The following is a 20,299-nucleotide window of genomic DNA, read 5'->3' as shown; positions in this document are numbered from 1 at the left end:
GCCCGACCTAATCCAAATCAAATTTTGGGTTGAGAAGTTTGGAATATGGTCAGGGTTTGGATGGTTTTTTTAGTCCGGTTAGGTCAGCTGGAGGCTTAACCTAATCAGACCTGTTCATGTTGCAAGGATGAACAGGTGTCAAAAATTTACATTCGAACCGCACCATTTTGTTAAATAGATAATATAACCCGGTCTACAACAAGTTGAAACAGGTTAAATGGTTGAGTATTGCCATCCTGTGGTGTTTTCAAAAAAGAAGACTGACATGTGAAGTGGTTATTTTTAGATTCTCTTTTAAAATCCAAATGGTAATACAGTAACTTTTGTTAATGAAATGCAGAATAATATTGAGAACACGATATATAATTCATATTATCATTGATTTGAAACAGTTGGATGGAGACATGGATTTTTCCTGCTTGATATTATACCCAAAGGTAATGTAGAAATAGTATTGCTGATATGCTTCTTATGGCAACCAATAGAAGGATCCAATAAGACAATTAGCGTTTGTAGCTTCGGAAAGGCAGTGACATGAATCATTTGAGAGAAGTGGCAGCCCTAATGCAATATCACAATCTCTTTGCAAGCCCGTTGCCTTTCCAGAAGGGTAGACTCCGAGAAACATCATATATAGCATGGCCGAAAAAAAGAGGACAACAACTCCAAAGGACAATGGAATCAAGCAATTGTTTTTTCTTCTTTTCTTCTTCTTCTTCTTCTTTGCAATATAGGAAAACGCTTGTTCTCACTTTGGGAGAGAGAGAAGGGGAGGTGTTGGGGTAGGTAATGGAAGAGAGATAATTTTGTTGCTTTAGCCTAGACTACCTAACCTAACCAGACTAAAATCAAATTCTAAGGGTCCACTTAAGTCATAGTCTAAATCCTCCTGATTGTTTTGCAGGAAGGAAAAAAATCTACGAAGATTTCTTTTTCCTCTTCTCATAGGATTTAGGTTGCAAGGGTGGAGGGTTCTTTTTTTTTTTTTTTTTCTGGTTAAGAGATGGAAGCATTGCTTAAAATAAAAATGGTAGGTTACACAGAGTATATAACAGTGGTAAGGATACAAAAGGATCCTTTCAAAACCACTCACCACCTCCAATCGATTGATCAGCACCCAACATTATTATAATAAAACCACACCCCACTACAGAACAGATAACAAGTATACACCTGAAGCACCAAGTGTTGGGGTGATTTAAAGTGTTCACAGGCACTAAGAGTAAATAGTGCATCATAGCAACTCTGCTGGAATTGAACAAAAACTTGGCCTCACGCAATAAGGTTGAGGACTGTGATCCTTTGTGTCAGCAATACTTGATGAACCAGATGGCCGAAGACCAACAGAAGTAAAGAGACCTCGATGTGACTGGGCACCTATATCCCATCCTGTTTGTAGGGAAAACAATACATCTGAGGCATTTCATGACACAACGAGTGAAAAGCTGTAACATACTCCCTGCAAGATCAAAGGTCACTGGATCCGGTGAAGTCATATGGATTCCACATTGATGCAGATCAAGAACACAATGATGTGTAAGCCAGTGCACCACAAAGAAAATTGATATAATTAACCCAGAATTATCCAAACATCCTTGCAATAGATAGTAGACTTGGAAACATGGCGTCCCGCAGTAATGTATTGATGAAACTTGATTCTTACTCAAAGCAGCATCTTCCTGCGCAATTTTATTCCATTGCCAATGTGGATAGAAGAGTGGTACACTTGTGTTGTAGAGAAGGAAAAATATTTGCCTTGTCCAATATTTTGCGCTGCCCATCCCAACCAGGTTTGTAGCTCGACATACATCATGAATCTTAGAATATAGACTTCGGACTATTTGTTTCTCAAGCAGCTTCAATGTCCACCACCTAAAACATAATTGTAGTAAAAATGTACAACAAAGAGGCAGGAAACAAAATGAAAAAGTATGGTGGGTTGATATAGTTTATATCGAATCCACGCATTTAATAGAAAATCCAGTCCAATCCTACTAGATTTTCCAAACAACTTGTGAGTTGGTTCAATTCGCTTCTTAGGTTGTTGCACTGGAGACATAAATATGACCTGCAAAATTATGTGACATCGCGGTGATTGGATTTAGTAATCCGATTTTAACCAATGCAAGAAATAGAAGACATAAATATGATAATAACAGAAATGCTGGATCCTCTTCACTTTTTTTGGAACATGTCAGAAATTCTTTATGGATATATCAGTCTTTGATATGAGCCTTGCACTTCAGTGGAGGTAGGGACAGGCCATTCGTTGGGAGGCAAAGAGAGACATTGAAGAGAGAGAGAGCAGGGGGAAAATAAGACTCAACAACTTGCAGTTATATTAAGTATAAATATTTATAGTGCTTTTAGGATAAGACACGGCACCTCTTGTAATAACCAGGCCCACTGGGCCTAAAGCCACAAAGTCCACCCAAAAAAAAAAAAAAAATAGGAAAGAAGACTCTCGATCGGAGTCTTTCCCTTCTTCGGTTCCGATCAGGAATCGGAGTCCTAGGGCCATTAAAAGACCCTAAGACGAGCCCTATAAGAATCCTCCTCCTCTCCTCTAAGAGAGGACACAATAGTCACCGACGGTCGTCGGAGTTCTTCTCCGATTTTTTCGATTAAAGCCGCGGCCCCTCGACTCGTGCTCGCCGCGATTTCACACCGGTGGGGGTCATCGGAGGCCGTGATAAGTCCTTCCTCCTCTTTCTCTCTTCTCTCCCATCTTTCCCATGCCTGTGGACATGACCGCTGGCGACAGGAGCCGTCGGATTTCGTCGGAGAAGAAAGTCCTGTTCTTCTCTCTATTTTTCTGATTTTTTTATGGCACCGACGGTCATCGCCGACCGTCGGCTTCGGCCTCCGAGCACGGGAGGGTTGCCCCTTGCTGCCGGCCACCGCCGGGCGGGGAATGGCCGTGATCGGCCGGTCAAAGGCACGGGGACCTCTAGGTCCCTTGTTTTGGCCAAAGAAGGCCACGGGAACAAGAAAAAGAAAAAAGAAAAGAAAAAAGAAAAAAAAAAGAAAAAAAAAGAAAAAAAAGAAAAAAAAAATAATAATAAATACATGTGAGAGAAAGTTTCTCTCATCTCTCTCTTAAATCTTTCTCTCTCTAAAATTGAAAAATTATTAAAAATTATTAAAAATTATAGTTTTTAATTTTATACAGGGCCGGTTCTGATATTTTTTAGACCTGGGGCCAAATAAAAAAAAATTATTAAAAATTAATATATTTTAAATATTAATTATTATTGAAAAATTAATTTACGTACATTTTGTAATGCAAAATTTTTTATAATTTCTTTGTAATCAATATTTGATAATAATTCTTCTTCAATAGATAGCATAGCTAAACCATTTAATCTTTCTTGTAACATTGTTGATCGTAAATATGATTTTAATAATTTTAATTTTGAAAAACTTCTTTCAGCAGAGGCAACAGTGACAGGTATGGTCAATAATATTCTATATGCAATTGATGTATTTGGATAACAATTTATTTCATTAATATAATTAAGTATATCTATAGCAGTATTGTTTTCTTTTGGCATAATTGCTTTTAGAATTTTTAATTATAAAAATAAATCAATCCCATCAAGATCATAATGATTATCATTTGTTAAAATATTTTGAAGATTAAGACAAAATTTTTTCAAACTTTCTTCATCCAATGAAATTAATGTTTTGAAATCAAACAAAAATCTAAAATTATTTTCATATAATTAAAATTGTTCAAACCTATGTTTCAATGAAAAGATAGCTTGATCTACTAAATATAAAAAATAATTAACTCTAAATGATTCTTCTGGTGATTGTTCAATATCTACATTAATATTTTTATCAAATTATTTTTTTCTTTTTACTTGACGTTTTATACGAAATATAGGATCAATTCCCATCTCATTTGCAATTTCCTTAGCTGAAATCATGGCAGAAGTAAAGCCAGTCTCTCTATATCTTTCAAAAAATGAAACTAATCCTTTTAATTGATCAATGGCAACATCTATACGCATATCCTTAGATTGTAAATTTTTGCTAACTAAATTAACAGTAAATAGTATATCATACCAAATAATCATTCCTAATAAAAATTCAAAATTTTCAAGCTCATGTGTTGCTAAAGATTCAGTTTCACTCTTTGTTTTTTAATCCTCACAAATTTCAGCTAATTGATATAAAGTTTCTCTTATTTATGGAGTTTGAAATCTTATTGCTTTGACGCTCTCAATGCGACTTTCCCAACGTGTTTGTGACAATGGCTTTAATGTTAAATTAGGTACATTATCAAGTAAAATTTTTCATCTCTTTGTAGAACCATCAAATGCATTATATATACGTTGTATTACACCAAAAAAAGTTTTAGCTTTACTACAAGATCAAGCCATATCACAAAGTGTTAAGTTAAGACTATGACAAGCACATGGTGTATAAAATGCTCTAGAATTTATTTCTAATAATCTTTTTTGTACTCTCTGATTTTTTTCTTTCATATTAGATCCATTGTCGTATCCTTATCCTCTTATATCATCAATGTTTAAATCAAGAGTTTCTATAATAGATTGTAATTCATTAAAAAAGCCTAAACCTGATGTATTATCTACTTTTAAAAATTCTAAAAAGTATTCTTCTATTGTTATTGGTCTTTTTGAAATATTCACACATCGTATGATCAAAGACATTTGTTCTTGATGACTTGCATCTGGAGTACAATCAAGTATAATAGAATAATATTTTACTTCTTTAATTCTTTTAATTATTAAATTTTTTATATTAGATGCTAATGCAATTACTAACTCATCTTGAATTTTATGACTAAGATAATGATATTGAATTTCATTATTTTGAATACGTCTAAGATGTTCTTGCATAATTGGATCAAAAACAGCAATCATTTCAATTAATCGTAAAAAATTACCATTACTATTTTGATAAATTTTTTCATTCGTTCCATGAAAAGCTAGAGAACTTTGAGCAAGAAATTTAACAGCAGCTACTATTCTTAATAGTACTTTTTTCCAATGTTCTTTCTCTTTATTAATTTGCTCTTGAATATGTTTATCGATTGTTTGATTTTTTTTAAATCTATTCTGTAAATCAATCCAAATGGTCATATTATGAATGTGATCATTACTAGTTTCATGAGCTTTAAGTCTTTCACTAAGGTGTTTCCAATCTCTAAAGCCATCACTTGCTAATTGACTTCTACTACTATTATCATTTGATTTAAATAGCTTACAACAAAAACAAAACAATTTGTCTAACTCTTTTGAATATACTAACCATTTTCGATCATGTTGCTCTCCATTTGGTAAAGTTCGATCATAATGTGTTAAAAAAAATATCTATTATATTGATCAAGAGGGAACTTTATATTAATATCTCTTTTAGGATCATTTTTAATTAATAAATCTTTAAAATTTATATCAAGACTATCCCATATCCTAGGATCATAAATGTCAAAAGTATTTGATTCACTTGATTTTTCATTCATTAAATTTTTATCACCACTAATGAGATCATCTGTGCTATTAGTATTATCATTATTAATAATATTATTATCATTATTTAATTCATAAGTAACATTTGTATTTTTATTGACAAATTCACTAGCAATATTATTTGAATTCTCAACTATATCACTTTTTTTATTTATAATAAATTTATCAAGACCTCCTTTTTAATGATTGAGTCAATTGTTCTTGTTTTCTTTTTTTTTTAAGTTTTTCATGACCCGAAGGATATTTTCTAGGTATCATTTTGATAAATAAAATAATAAATATTAGCTAAAATTAGTAATCAATAAATTTAAAGTTTAGAACAATAGAACCTGATTTAAAGCTTTTTGATAGAACAATACAACTTGCTTGAAGGCTTTGTTGATGGAACAAAATTTGAGCAAAAGCTACTGTAATTGTAATAAAAATTTAAACCTGAAAAATAAAACATGACAATTAATCAAATATTTTAAGAATAAGATATAGTAAAAATAATAAGAAAATGAAGTGAAACTACAAGCTATCTAAAAAAATAAGATGGATATAAAGATCATAATTATATTTATTTAAAAAAGCAAGTCCTAGATGTACAAAATTAAATATATTCCATCATATGTAAGAATACTGACCTATTGATTGAGACTCTCATATAGACGGATCAAATTTCATATACCTAAACCAATTGGATTATAATTAACAAATCCATGTAATTATATTGTGTGAACTATTTTTTTTTTTATTGTGTGGACTGTGGACCATCTTTTTTTTTCCTTCTTTTTCTTTCATAGTAAAACAGAGGACTCATCCTCTCTTTTTTTTAACAGAACAGTGTGGATCATCTTTTTTCTTTTTTTTTTTTATTGTGTGAACTGTGGATCATTTTTTCTTTTCTCTTTTTTTTTTCGTTTTTCTTCCATGGTAAAATAGGGGATCCTTTCTTTTCTTTTTTTTTTTAACGGAATAGAGGACTCATCCCTCGTTCCTGAGGTAAGGTCGTAAGGGAGATCCTCCTCTCTGGCCAACACCGCCCACAACTAAAGGAGCGGTCTCCGACGATCGGATGACGACAACCACATGCTCCAGTGATTTTTTTTTTAAATTTTAAATTTGTTACATATGTATAGAGAATGGTCAGAGAAAAAGTTCATCTGGAAGACTCAATGAGCTGAGAACAAGAGAAGCTGAGAGTACAACATATTCAAGGATCTAAAAAGAGAAATAAAAAAATTTATATATAAAGCATCAAAAAATTCAATTCAGCCAACAGTGGTCGAATAGTTTTTTTTTCCTTTTTTTTCCACGGTAAAACAAAGACTCTTTCTCTCTATTTTTTTTTTTTTTAACGAAACAGAGAACTCATCCCTGTTCCTGAGGCAAGGCCACAACCCACAAGGGAGATCCTCCTCCCGGCCAACACCGCCCACAACTAAAGGGGCAGTCTTCGACGATCGGACGACGACAACCACAAGCTCCGATGACCGGCGGCAGCCTAACGGTGCCGGAAAGATAAAAAAAAAAGAAAAAATGGAGGACTTGTTGAACTAGGATTTCAAGAATTTTTCTGACAATAAATCGGCAAAAAATCAAGTTTAAAATTCATAGCAGATTGAAAGAGGAGGATTGAAGAGATTTACTTGACTTTTTGACGGATTTTGATCTGATTTTTGACGTCCAAAATAAGGAAGAATCATCGATGGATAGCAGAATAGGATGAAAACATCGGAGACGAAGGAAGAGGCAGGGGAGAGGAGCTACAGGTTGTGAGAGGGAGAAGACGTTTGGTTTATCCAAAAAAGCCGTTGGGGTGCTGGGACTCGGGAGAGGAAGAAGACGTTTGGTTTACCCAGACAAAAAAAATAATAGGGGACTGGGGCGGTCGCCCGCTTTGACCCGCCCCAAGGCCGGCCGTGAGTTTATATCGAATCCACGCATTTAATAGAAAATCCAGTCCAATCCTGCTAGATTTTCCAAACAACTTGTGAGTTGGTTCAATTCGCTTCTTAGGTTGTTGCACTGGAGACATAAATATGACCTGCAAAATTATGTGACATCGCGGTGATTGGATTTAGTAATCCGATTTTAACCAATGCAAGAAATAGAAGACATAAATATGATAATAACAGAAATGCTGGATCCTCTTCACTTTTTTTGGAACATGTCAGAAATTCTTTATGGATATATCAGTCTTTGATATGAGCCTTGCACTTCAGTGGAGGTAGGGACAGGCCATTCGTTGGGAGGCAAAGAGAGACATTGAAGAGAGAGAGCAGGGGGAAAATAAGACTCAACAACTTGCAGTTATATTAAGTATAAATATTTATAGTGCTTTTAGAATGAGACACGGCACCTCTTGTGATAATCCGGCCCACTGGACCTAAAGCCACAAAACCCACCCCCAAAAAAAAAAATATAGAGAAGAAGGCTCTCGATCGGAGTCTTCCCCTTCTCTGGTTCCGATCAGGAATCGGAGTCCTAGGGCCATTAAAAGACCCTAAGACGAGCTCTATAAGAACCTCCCTCCTCTCCTCTAAGAGAGGACACAATAGTCACCGACGATCATCGGAGTTCTTCTCCGATTTTTTCGATTAAAGCCGCAGCCCCTCGACTCGTGCTCGCCACGATTTCATGCCGATGGGGGTCATCAGAGGCCGTGGTAAGTCCTTCCTCCTCTTTCTCTCTTCTCTCCCTTCTTTCCCATGCCTGTGGACACGACCGCCGGCGACAGGAGCCGTCAGATTTCGTCGGAGAAGAAAGCCCTGTTCTTCTCTCTTTTTTCCTGATTTTTTTATGGCACCGACGGTCACCGCCGACCGCCGGCTTCGGCCTCCGAGCACGGGAGGATCGCCCCTTGCCGTCGGACGGGGAATGGTCGTGATCGGCCGATCAAAGGCACGGGGACCTCTAGGTCCCCTATTTTAGCCAAAGAAGGCCACGGGAACAAGAAAAAGAAAAAGAAAAGAAAAAGAAAAAAGAAAAAGAAAAGAAAAGGAAAAATAATAATAATAATAATAAAATATATGTGAGAGAAAGTTTCTATCATCTCTCTCTTAAGTCTTTCTCTCTCTAAAATTGAACTTTCTTTCTCTACCTTCTCTCTACATTTTCTCTCTCTAGATTTTTTATCTCTTTTTATGAATTTTATCTCTCTAAGGTCATTCTCTCTCTCTGATTGTATCATAGACCCTAGAATAAACTTGAGATGAAAATATAATGACTTGAAATTACTTCGAAATTCATGCAGAATTAGATCCCGATTCGATCCTTATTCGAAATTGATAATATCAATCATGGTTAATCCATATTAAGTCACCCTGATATGACCTCTGATGATCTCAATCATGATTGCCACTTTTGAAGGATACGAAGATTCTCTCTCCACTTTCTTTCTCTACTTTCTCTCTCATGATTGACTTTCTCTCTCTAAGAAGGTCTATGAATCCTGTACCAAGTCATGCCTTCATCTTTTAGGGGTTCATATTGACTCTAACAAGATGATCCAAAGTTGCTTTGATATCCATACTGTATGTCAACCTCATTTGATCATATCAAGTATCTTTCAAATTCATTATTAATGAACTCTATTGATTGATCTTGATCTAATCTGTGCTTCACAATTTTTTGATCAAGTCACTTGAATCTGACCCTCAGATCAGAGACCCTGAATTACCTTGGTATCTGGATGGTCCGACACATCTGGACAACAGTCCGCTTTCCTTATGATTTAATCTTATTATATTCATGGAATAAAAATTGATGATGATTTGATATTTTAAATAGGATTAGCTGATTCTTCTAACAAAGTCTGAAGATCTAAGATGAATGAGGTAAGTAGATCTTATGCTCTTATTTATATTTAAATGATCATATTTTTATGCAAAAAATTGCTATTGATGAAATCATAATTTTTCATAAAATAAGGATCGGCATATGTGATATGAAAAAGCATGTTTTATTATGAGCATTGATTTCATGAATATGTCTTATGAAAATAGCATCATTATGAAGCATGAATTTCATTGTTTTTCCATCTATGTATATGTATGCTTTAAGAAAAAGATATAATGATTTCAAAGGCTCTCAGATGGCTATAAATGAATCCCTTTGGGAAAGTTGACATCCGGAGCTAGCATCCACATGAAACATGGCCCCGCTAGCGGGTATAAAGTTGGCACATGAATTAAGAACTCTGTCGATTAAGAAATATGACCCTATCATGGATATAATAGTGATCTTAACACGAATATCTGTGAGCAATATTTTGAAACATGACATGAATACATGATGAAAATGATTTACGATTCATGATTGTGAAATATACATGATTTATGCATGCATGATGAGTTTATAATTTGTTTTGTTATATGCTCTATGAAATGCTTTATTTTGTATTACCTGCTATTTTCTAAATATTGCATTATCATGAAAAACTTATGTTTGATCCGATAAAAAAGCGCAAGTTCTACTTATTGGGCTAGTGTAGCTCATATTCTTTTTGTTTTCTTTTTGTTTGAACAGAGGAATAAGGTTAGGATCGGCAAAAGGGAATCCAAGCTTGAAGATCTGCATAAGCAAGCTTAAAATTTGGCAGCAGAAGTTTAGTTTATTTTATAATTACGAATTTATAATTATTTATAAATATTGAGATTTGGGTTGGTACTTGCTTTTGGATTTAGATGCTCTGAACCAATATTGATTCGATTATTTGATGAATAATGGAATTGAATCTTTTTATTTGATGGATTTTAGATGATTATGATGGATTGACTTCGTGTTATCATGGGCTCCATCCCTCGGTAGCATAGCCGTGTTATGTCCCGGATTTAGGATGTGATACCTCTTTTCTCTTGTCTAGATAACCTGAACTTGTGGCGCACTTGTCCTTGAAATTTATTTGCTTTAGGATACTGCTGCTAAATCTGACCTGAAATTAGAAGGATATTCTGGCCAATTATCACACAATTTAGACCCTCCTCTTTATTGGCACATTGGACTGCTATAGGCATAATCAAAATGTTATAGACATAATAAATTCGTTATAATTGCAAAATATTGACCAATTATTGTCATTGCTCACACGATGCAGACAAGCATTTCCTATACAACATTCTGCTAATATAAATTAAGCAAGGCTGGATCTCCAAGAGTGTACAAAGAGAAGCAAGTTTGCTTCCTTAAGAAGAAGTTCGAAGGGCTAAAGTAATGCTTAAACGATAATAATAAGACGTTGAATTTCAATATAATCCTTACGTGTACCGCATGTGGAGACTGAATACAAAGCCAACCAATCATCATTCCGCATGAAGAAAGATTCCTTGGGATATATGATAAATCTAAAGAAATGATCATTGATGTCTACATTATTGCACTATTAGGATAAGGTGCAATATCTCGATTCAACAATCTAAGCCGGCACTTTTATATGCAATAAGCTAGAATATTAATTTTTAAAAATAATTATTATTACGGTCAAAGATTTATAGCTCGACATATGAGGTATTATCTATTTTGACCCATAGATCTCATGATTTTGTCTTTTAAAAGACGGCTTACGTGGGAAAGATAATCCTTTCTTATATAAGTCAGAGTTTTTTTTGACTCACAACTAATATGGAACAAATGATGTCCTCCCTTCTACACCACAATATAACCATCCAGTCAAAGGGGAGTCTATATGAGACAAATGATGTCCTCCATGCCCTATAGTTACTGGGGTGGTTTCATTCCTGACGCATCATTATTGCGGTTCGTTCTGATGTCTCACGGTTTTATCCTTCAAAAGACATCTCACGTGAGAAGAATTGTCCTTTTCTATATAAATCAGAGTTTTTTCTTCACTCATAATCAATGTGAGACTAATGATGTCTTTTCCGTTCTACACTACAATAATTATCATATACTATACAATTAAGCAAAATGCGCCAAATTATTACAAATTAATCACTTTATTCTTTGGCTTTGCAATATATGCTCGTGAGATCATTGATGAATCAATATTTGTGTCATTGTATGTAATTTGTCGGAGATGAGGTTCTCCTCTGGACGCATGCATGTAAAAGATTTGATGCAAAATTGATTTACCATTTAATCGCCTTAGAACATACCTAACGATCGGCAAGTTGCATGATGTTTTAAGCGTCAATCACATCTCCTAGGGCAATATAATATAAATCAGTCACTTTTTGCTTGAGCTTGATGACGTACAAGTGAATGAGATGGTTTCAAAACAAGCTTATATTTAGACAGAGCTGGACAATTACATAAAAATTCTACAGAAATCTAAACCCAGAAGCAGCCACGTATGGGATGCATGTAAGCATCGCTCAGCTTTTGCGTACCCATCTGTCCGGCTGCGGGCCAAACTAGCTAGCAGCCATCCCCACTTCTTTGTTTTTTTTTTTTCATTTCCGAAGCCTAAAAGTCCAAGGAAACACATGATATTATTAGCTTTGCATATAGCCTAAAAGAAAGAGGGAAAAAACCAACCAAGAGAATAGCCATGACGTTAATTTTGAGTTACATGAAAACAGTTTTTGGTTGGTTCATAAATTTTCCAAAAAGAAGAAATCTTAGAACATGATTAATTAAGCAAGTTTTATGGAGTAATTTAATTAATTACTACGTGCATCACCTAGCACTACCCATGAGCAGGTACGCCTTAAGCTAGCTGCACTTCCCTAGTATCATATATAATCCATGACTTTGTATCATTCTCAAAATTTCCAAGCGATTGATATATGTAATGTAACTCGCCATCACCGTCAACATTATCAAGATATTGGAGGTATTATCTTGCCACTGACAATTTTATTGTTCTTTTCCCACGATCCCCAAATTAAATTTTCTGTGTTCCTCAAAATTTCATATCACTGATCTAGTATCATATATGATCCTTAACTGACTATCATTCTCAAAATTACCAAGCAATCGATATATATAATACCACTCAGCATTGTGGTCAATGCTATCAAATCATTGCAGGCATTATCTTGTCACTGACAATTTTATAATTCTTTTCCTGCGAACCTTAATTAAATTTTCTATATTCCTCAAAATTTCATATCACTCCAGTATCATATGTAATCCATAACTTAGGATCATTCGCAAAATTATCAAGCGATTGATATATGTAATATAACTCGGTATCATGATCAATGTTATCAAACTATCGGAGGTATTATCTTGCCACTGACAATTTTATTATTCTTTTCCTGGGAACCTCAAATTAAATTTTCTTTTGCATTATATCTAGTGTATTATATCACAAGTGACACCCTAAGTAGCTAGTAATTAATCAACACGTCTATATATATAGCGAACATAACAATTGACCGTCATTTTCCTAGGCATGTGATGAGTTGAGAGCAATGAATCTTTTTGCTATTGCATCCAATTGCCACAGGGTTGGTCTGATTCAACTTATAAAGAGGATGAGGTGAGACCACTGCCTCTTCCCCTCCTCACTCGACCACTCTTTTGAGAAGTCAAAGGGATCAAAAAGCCTTCTTCCTTTCCGCTAAGCTATTCTTAATTTCTAGGCTTCCAATCATTGCTTCTTGCGTGTGGGGGATGGCACTCCCCATAAGAGAAGACATCATCCCTTCTCAAAAGCCACTAACTCTTTTGGCTTTGTTGCACTACCGGTTGTGCTTCTTCTCTCTGTAATAATTAACGTAGAATATAGCATGAAGGCTATGACTCTACCATTAAAAAAAAACAAAAAACTAACATCATGCATGCGCATCTCTATCAAAGAGGTCAATCCTAACTTGGGCACATAACAGTCTTTTAGGTCATGTGAATTCGTTATTTTTGTGCCTTTCTTAGGGGCATATCCAGAAAAATAAGTGGAGAGTTGGCTACCTATATGCACCAATTGGCACAAGCATTCCCTCTTGTTCGGTATTTTAATGAACATGACACCATCATTGGTAAATATAAGCACACTATCATCTAAACTGTGTTTTATTGCATATTCTACTAACCACTTCAGAGATTAATGAGTTCAGCCAACTATATATCCTCTCTGATATATGCCCATGTCAAATTTGATTTTGCATTCTACGGTAGGTGATAATGTTATTGATGCTAGATGTACCTTCGTATTTCTAGCTTTCATGAAGACTAAAGAATTCTATACATCACAGCCATGATATATGCTGATGAAAATGATGTTAGTTTTTTGAAAAAGATTTTTATTGATGTTCGGCTGAAAAAATAGCTTAAGTTGGTGAGAACTGAAAATTTGGTTCGTGTATTAGCCAACATAGTTTATGTAGTCATTACATAAAATCTCGATTCAACTGATAGCTGATCCAACCTACTTGCAAACAGGTGATTTGGCTTCTCTTATGATTGTAGTCATCCTCAAAGCCTAATTATATGTTCCAAGTGGGCTTGTAGGTTTTGGCTCTGGTATGAAATGGTCAACTTCAGAGACAACTATTTTGCAGTGGGCAAGGCCTATCAGATCTCTTAGGTTGTTAGGGTTTCGGTTTCAAAGAACTGCAATGCTTCTTTAATTCTCTATTGTAATGCGAAAGTTTTAGTGTTAATTCAAACAGAGGAATTTATCTTTTTTAAAGTTCATGAAAGCAGAGTTTTCCCAATCATGTTTTTTCAGAATATTGTTATGAAAAGATCAGAAGAACATGTCATGCACATTGAGTAGGTGCACTCGAACCATGACAATGAAGTCATGCAAGGTATCATATACCATGCATCCTGCCTAGACTCCAAGACACATCTTAAAATGCCCAGATAAATTTGTGGCCAACGGACCCAGCCAGTCCTCCACCATGTAGGTGTCAAATAAAATGTTTTTTACTATCACGAACTCTTCAGAATAATAAATATCTAGACTAAGATAATGAAAAGGATTGTGACAGGATGAGGCATCCCATAAGAGAGACATCCAATTCAACTCCTAGATCCTTCACCGTCTCATCTTATGCTTCACCACGTCATTGTTTCATATTTTTAGTGCACAAATTAACAAACAGAAGCCACTTCTTTGTTTCACAGGCTCTCTTGCTAAGCAATGAGAGGGAATACATTTTTCTTATGTGGAAACTCGAGACCAGGTTTCTGCTCCCTGGCTCAGTTTCCTTGTTAAAATATGCTTCATTAATTAGTATAAGCCTTGTTAGAAGTTAACTCTCTGACAAGCTATATTGAAGTATGACTATTAAAACTAAAGCAGTACATCTTCTCACAAATTAAAGGCATCAAACGAAGACTTCAAAGGGATTACAACGTCTACCAGTGTGTCACATGTTTTGTAGTTCTCAACTTCCCAACTGTTTCAGAGGTGTCATTTGACCCGTCTCCTTTGGCTGGTATAAATTTATGCGATTTGTCAAGGTGCCGATCGACATGATGCCATGCTCTGGATTTGCATCACTTACATGTCTAAGAGCTTTCATGATATGTGGCTTTTTTTCCTTCTCTCTCTCTCTCTCCCCCTCTCTTTCTCTCTCTGTGAGTGTGTGTGTGATTACTAATATCTAGTATTGGAGGTTATTATTGTTTTAGGTGTACAATCATGTAGCACAACGTAATAGTTTATTACCGGCCATTCTTGCATTCATGTTATCATGCAAAGGATTAAAAATAAAACTAGGGATTTGTGTGTGTGTGTGTGTGTGTAGTAGATGATCAAACTATGGTCAACTAGGAATGTGTATAGCGTGCTACATGTCAAATTATCAAAGAAAAATGTGATCTGAATAAAGACATATTCAGAAGGTGGAGACATATTCAGCAGAGGGAAGCAACCTTATTTTTATCTCTGCCAAAAAATAAAAAATAAAAAAACTTTTTACTAGATTGTTTATTTTGGACTTTACTACAGTATTATGTATCGATCTAATTCTGTAGCTGATGGCTTGGCAAACTTGGACTTAACATATGCTGAGATTCTCAAACAATATTCTTCACCTTGTATCCCTACCTCAAATAAATGCTCTATCACAATAGCACACTATACAACACCCACCACGATCTAATTCTGTAGCTGATGGCTTGGCTAACTTGGGCTTAACATATGCTGAGACTCTCAAACAATATTTTTCACCTTTGACTGCAGTATATGCGCCATAGGAGTGACTCGGAGTTGGTCACTTCAGGATATTGCTTCTTGTTTCTATTTTTTTTTTCTAGCATCAAGAAAAAAAGAAAAAACATATCCACAGCATGCATTGTAAAATTAGTTCACTGAAAGTTTTTTGTTCTTTCAATTTGAGCAGTGTATTGAGATACAAGACATTCCAATGCATCATAGCATGCAAATGTTTCTCGAAGATGGTGTTCAACATGATGCGGTAATGGTGAGCCCAGTAGTTCCCGAGAAGTCAGTACAACACTACCTCAAGGACACAGGATACTATGACACACAACGTCTTAATTGACATCTATTTAAATCATTGCAGACTTCAAAACCCATAACCTCTCAAACAAGCCTACAAGCTACTTGTGAACAAGAGTTCAAATGGAGCTTGGCTCATAACTCTATTGTGACAGTACACATACTTCAATTTTCTTTCCTTTCCCATACCATCCAAAAATATTGATCTCCAAAATGTATTCTTTTTCTCTCTTTCAAATTATGTATGCATTTCAGCAATCAAATAAATAATTTAAGAAAAAAGTGTTCACTAAAAGACAACACTTCAGCTTAATAAGTGAAAATTTTATATTTAAAAATAAAAAGAGCAAAATATGTTCAGTGTTAACAGTATCAGCATTCTCTCCCTCTTTCTCCCTGGAAAAAGAATAAGAGAAATACCATATAATCTCCGTCAACAACTCCATCTCTCTCTCTTCTTTAAATAAAAAGTCCAAAATTAAAAACACAAAAAAAAGCCGTTTAAAATGTGAGTATTTACAAGAAACGCCACCAGTGGCGGGGACGGTGATCACGACGCGGCCGAGGGCTGGTGGGTGGGGGCAGGGTGGGCGGCACGAAGGGATAGAACCGGGGCTTCGAGAAGAGGGAGGCGAAGGAAGACGGCCGCTGGTCCGCGGCCGGTGGGGCCGCGGAGGACGTGGTGGTGCAGGCGGAGGCGCGGAAGCGCCGGCGCCGGCGCCGACGGGGGGTGGAGTGGTGGTGGTGGAGGCGACGCGCTCGCAGGAGGGGCACATGGAGAGGGTGGTGGCGGGGAGGTGCATGTAGAAGGGATGAGAAGTTTTCAGGGCTCGCAGCTCCGCCAGCTCCTTCTGGAGACGGCGGTTCTCCTCCCTTAGCGTCTCGCAACAGCGCTTCAGGTACTCGCAATCCACCTCCGTTTGCTTCAGCTTCGTCCTTTTACGTGAAACGAAGCCAAAAGAGAGAACAAAAAATAATAATCTCAGCTTGAGAGCAGAGAGCAGGAAAAAAAAATGTCTTCTAAAGTGAGAAGGTGACGATCAGTAACCATCATATGAAAAGGAATAAAGTTTGAGAGAAGAAAAACTAAAAATTTGTCATTAGAGAGCAACCAATAAAATTTAATGGAAACAAGTATGGATTCGAATTTTTTCCAAGAATCAGGCATGGCTAGATACACGTATATAACTTAGAGACCATGAACCTCTCTAATTCTGGTGATTGGTTTTATACGATATATGAGAGAGAAAAAACTCTTGCCATCTCAAATGCTTGGATTAGGAAGAACTCGTCCTTGTTTCTTGTCTTGTTCTAAAAAGCACGAGAAAAACAAATCATAGTAATAAAATAAATAGTTCAAAATGGAAGTGAAGACATCCCAATGGAAATTTTCAGAAGACCCAAAAAAGGAGAGGTTCAGAGCTCATCAGACATGGAATAATCGATTCACTAAACACCAAAGAAACCTGAGAGAGAGAGAGAGGGAAAAAAAAGAGTGAAGTAAGAAGAAAAGGAAAAAAATAAATACCTGGCCCTTCTGTTTTGAAACCAGACTTCCACTTGCCGGGGTCGAAGATTTAGTTGTTTAGCCAAAGCCAGCTTTTGCTTCTGAAAGATAAGAAAAAAAGAAATTTAACAGAGTTTTTAGGAAAAGTTTCGATTTATATTAAAGATTTAGACTTTTTTTTCTTTTCTTTTTTTTTGAAAGAATTATATAGGGTGGTGGACAGATTTATATACCGGGTTGAGAGTGTTGTGTTCTTTAAAGCTTTCTTCAAGGAAGGCGGACTGCTCCTTAGAGAGGCGGAGCTTCTTCCTTGCAAGCCCATTTTCCTCCTCGTCGCTGGCTCTCGAGGAGGCTCTCTCCGCCTCCGCTTCGCTCCCGCCAGCAGCCACTATTCCCTTCTCGCCCGCCCGCCGCTGCCGCCCCTGGCGGCGGAGAAGTCCATCTGGAACGAAGAGACGGTGCTGTTCGGCGACGACGACACCACCACCCCTTCTTCCTCCACCGACGGCGCCTGGTTCACATCTAACCCGCGCGTCGAGACCTCCAAATTTCCTACACAAATAAGTATTCAAATAAAATAACAGAGGGAAATCCATCAATAACCATCGCCAAATTCTTAGAAGCAGCACAAAAAAAAAAAAAAAAAAAAAAAAAAATTTATCCTAAAGCTGCAAAAAAAAAAAAGGGGGGGGGGGGAAAAAGGAGAGAGGAGTAAAGATATAAAAATCAAAGAAACTTATAAGGTCTTAAAAAAAAAGAAGAAAAGAACCAGGACTTTATAAAAAAAAAAAAAAAAAAAACCATATCTGAAGCGGCTAAATAACCTCTATCGCATGAAATCTTAAAAACATAGAGAATATTGATTAAATTACTCGTAAATCTATCTTAAAAAACGATGAAAAAAAAAAATTCCTGGTTTTTTTTTCTTGTTACCGCATGAAATCTTGAAAAAAAAAAAAAAAAAAAAAAGTAGTAGTAGATTTTGACTGAGTTACTCCAAAACCTTTCAATCTTTAAAGCGATCTGGTCAGCCATTTGAAACTAAAATCTTATGAATAAAGAAGAAGATTCGATATTTGTAGTTTAGTTAGAGGACTTACTGGTCTCGGGTACCCATGGAAACCCCAGCTGGGGCGACGAGCGCCGTGGAACAGGGGCCGAGGGGAGGAGATTAAGCTGAACCAGCGGTTCAACAGAACCCCTCTCCTCTCCTCCCTCTCTCCCCTCCTCCTCCTCCTCTTCCTTCCTCGTTTCTTCCTCCTCCTCCTCCTCCACCCTTCTTCCCTCCTGTCCCTCTTCCTCCCTCCTTCCGACACCAACTCCCAGCCCCAACCCCAGCCCTCCCCTGGCCTTCACCCCAGCCTTCTCCGCCGTGACCTTGGCCTTCGCCGGCGCCTCCCCCAGGCTCAAGCCCAGCTCCATCTCCGGCCGCCAGAGACTATTAGAACACAGAGAGAGAGAGAGAAAGAGAGAGAGAGAGAGAGAGAGGCTATCAAAAGCGAAGCAGCAGGAAATGAGAAAAGGCTTGGAGGGTTTTATAGAGAGAGAGCTCTCCCGTTTGTGATCGATTGCAAGGGGAAGGCAGTTTGACCGACATGCCCAGGTTGACGAAACACACGTGACCCAGGAAAGGGAAGCATGGACTAAAAGAAAAAAATAAAAAGTTTATTCAAATGCCAAAATAAATGAAAATAATTATATTAATCAAGAGCCCATCATGGGATAACAAAGTTATATCCACATTACTTATAAATATATGGAAGCAGTTTTTAAGTTTTAACTAATGGGTAGAGAGAGACTGTGAACCACCAACCACTGCTTTAGATAAAACGGCCAGAGTACAATTGGTTTATGAATATGGAGCACTTTTAACTTAATGCTAACCTTAATTTGCCATCTGTGGTATTATTTTTTTTATAGGTTCCTTGGTTTTTCCTATCTCATGCATGAATATTTTATTTTATATAAATATTTATTAGTTTTGTTGTTTTATTAATTTAAGATATGTACAAAATTAGCGCCTGTTCACTAGCTGCAATCATAGGTTATGATGGCTACTGTTATAAGCTGAGGGTAGGGGATGATGACTGTCGCCTAGAAATGATATATTGTGGGCCCACCCATGCATGCAGTATATGTTTATAATTATGAGTTTAATTATTAGCTCTTTGTGTATTATTGGTATTATTTTATGCAGATGCCCATCAGGTTTTTGTTATCTTATAAGCAACAAGAAGCCATGTGAGGCTAAAAATATTCTGGACCATTGCTAATTAATATTTCTGTGAAACTATAATTTTTTTATACAAATTTTAAAGAAGATGACTATAATTTTTTATTTCCTGTTTGTATTGTTAAAATAAATAATCTTTTACAATATCAATAATTACGAGATTGATCAATAACATAACATGATACATCTCATCAAGCATAATACTCTAGGTGATGCATATTGTTTTACACGTCTACTCATTTGTCATCACTTTTTTCCTTCTCCAACATATATCCATATACATCTTCAGTTGTTTTAAAAAAAAAAAATTTTGATAAAATTTTTAAAAAAATTATTTTTAGGTAAAGTAGAGTGAAATTCGTGTTTGCTTTAAAAGAAATTCTTTAAAGAAATTGTGCTGCCCATAAAAATGGAGTAGAGTGATGAAACATGCATTACTTTGTTTTTATATGTTTGTATAGAGTATTGATAGGTCATGACTAGCCGAAGTCCATCCAATGCTTGACGTTGGATCCTTTGAGCGGTTATCATCCTCTACTATATACAAAAAAATAGACAGAAAGAATATGGAGGTTTCTATAGACATAATTGGAATTTGATAACCACACATCTCCAATCAATGAGCTCAAAAATGGCTCGAAGGACCAACAATATGGTCTAAGAGAATAATATGATATGCTTCTAGATGTATCAACTTA

At 36.0% G+C, this 20,299-nt stretch overlaps 1 pseudogene; it reads right to left on the bottom strand.

Annotated features, from left to right (window-relative positions):
- Positions 1-16,279: 16,279 nt before the first annotated feature.
- Positions 16,280-18,861, bottom strand: LOC140852056 (homeobox-leucine zipper protein HOX11-like; annotated as a pseudogene).
- Between the last annotated feature and the right edge of the window lie 1,438 nt (positions 18,862-20,299).

Source organism: Elaeis guineensis, chromosome 10, assembly GCF_000442705.2.
Source record: "Elaeis guineensis isolate ETL-2024a chromosome 10, EG11, whole genome shotgun sequence".
Lineage (NCBI taxonomy): Eukaryota > Viridiplantae > Streptophyta > Magnoliopsida > Arecales > Arecaceae > Elaeis > Elaeis guineensis.
This window is presented reverse-complemented; position numbering and strand designations above follow the sequence as displayed.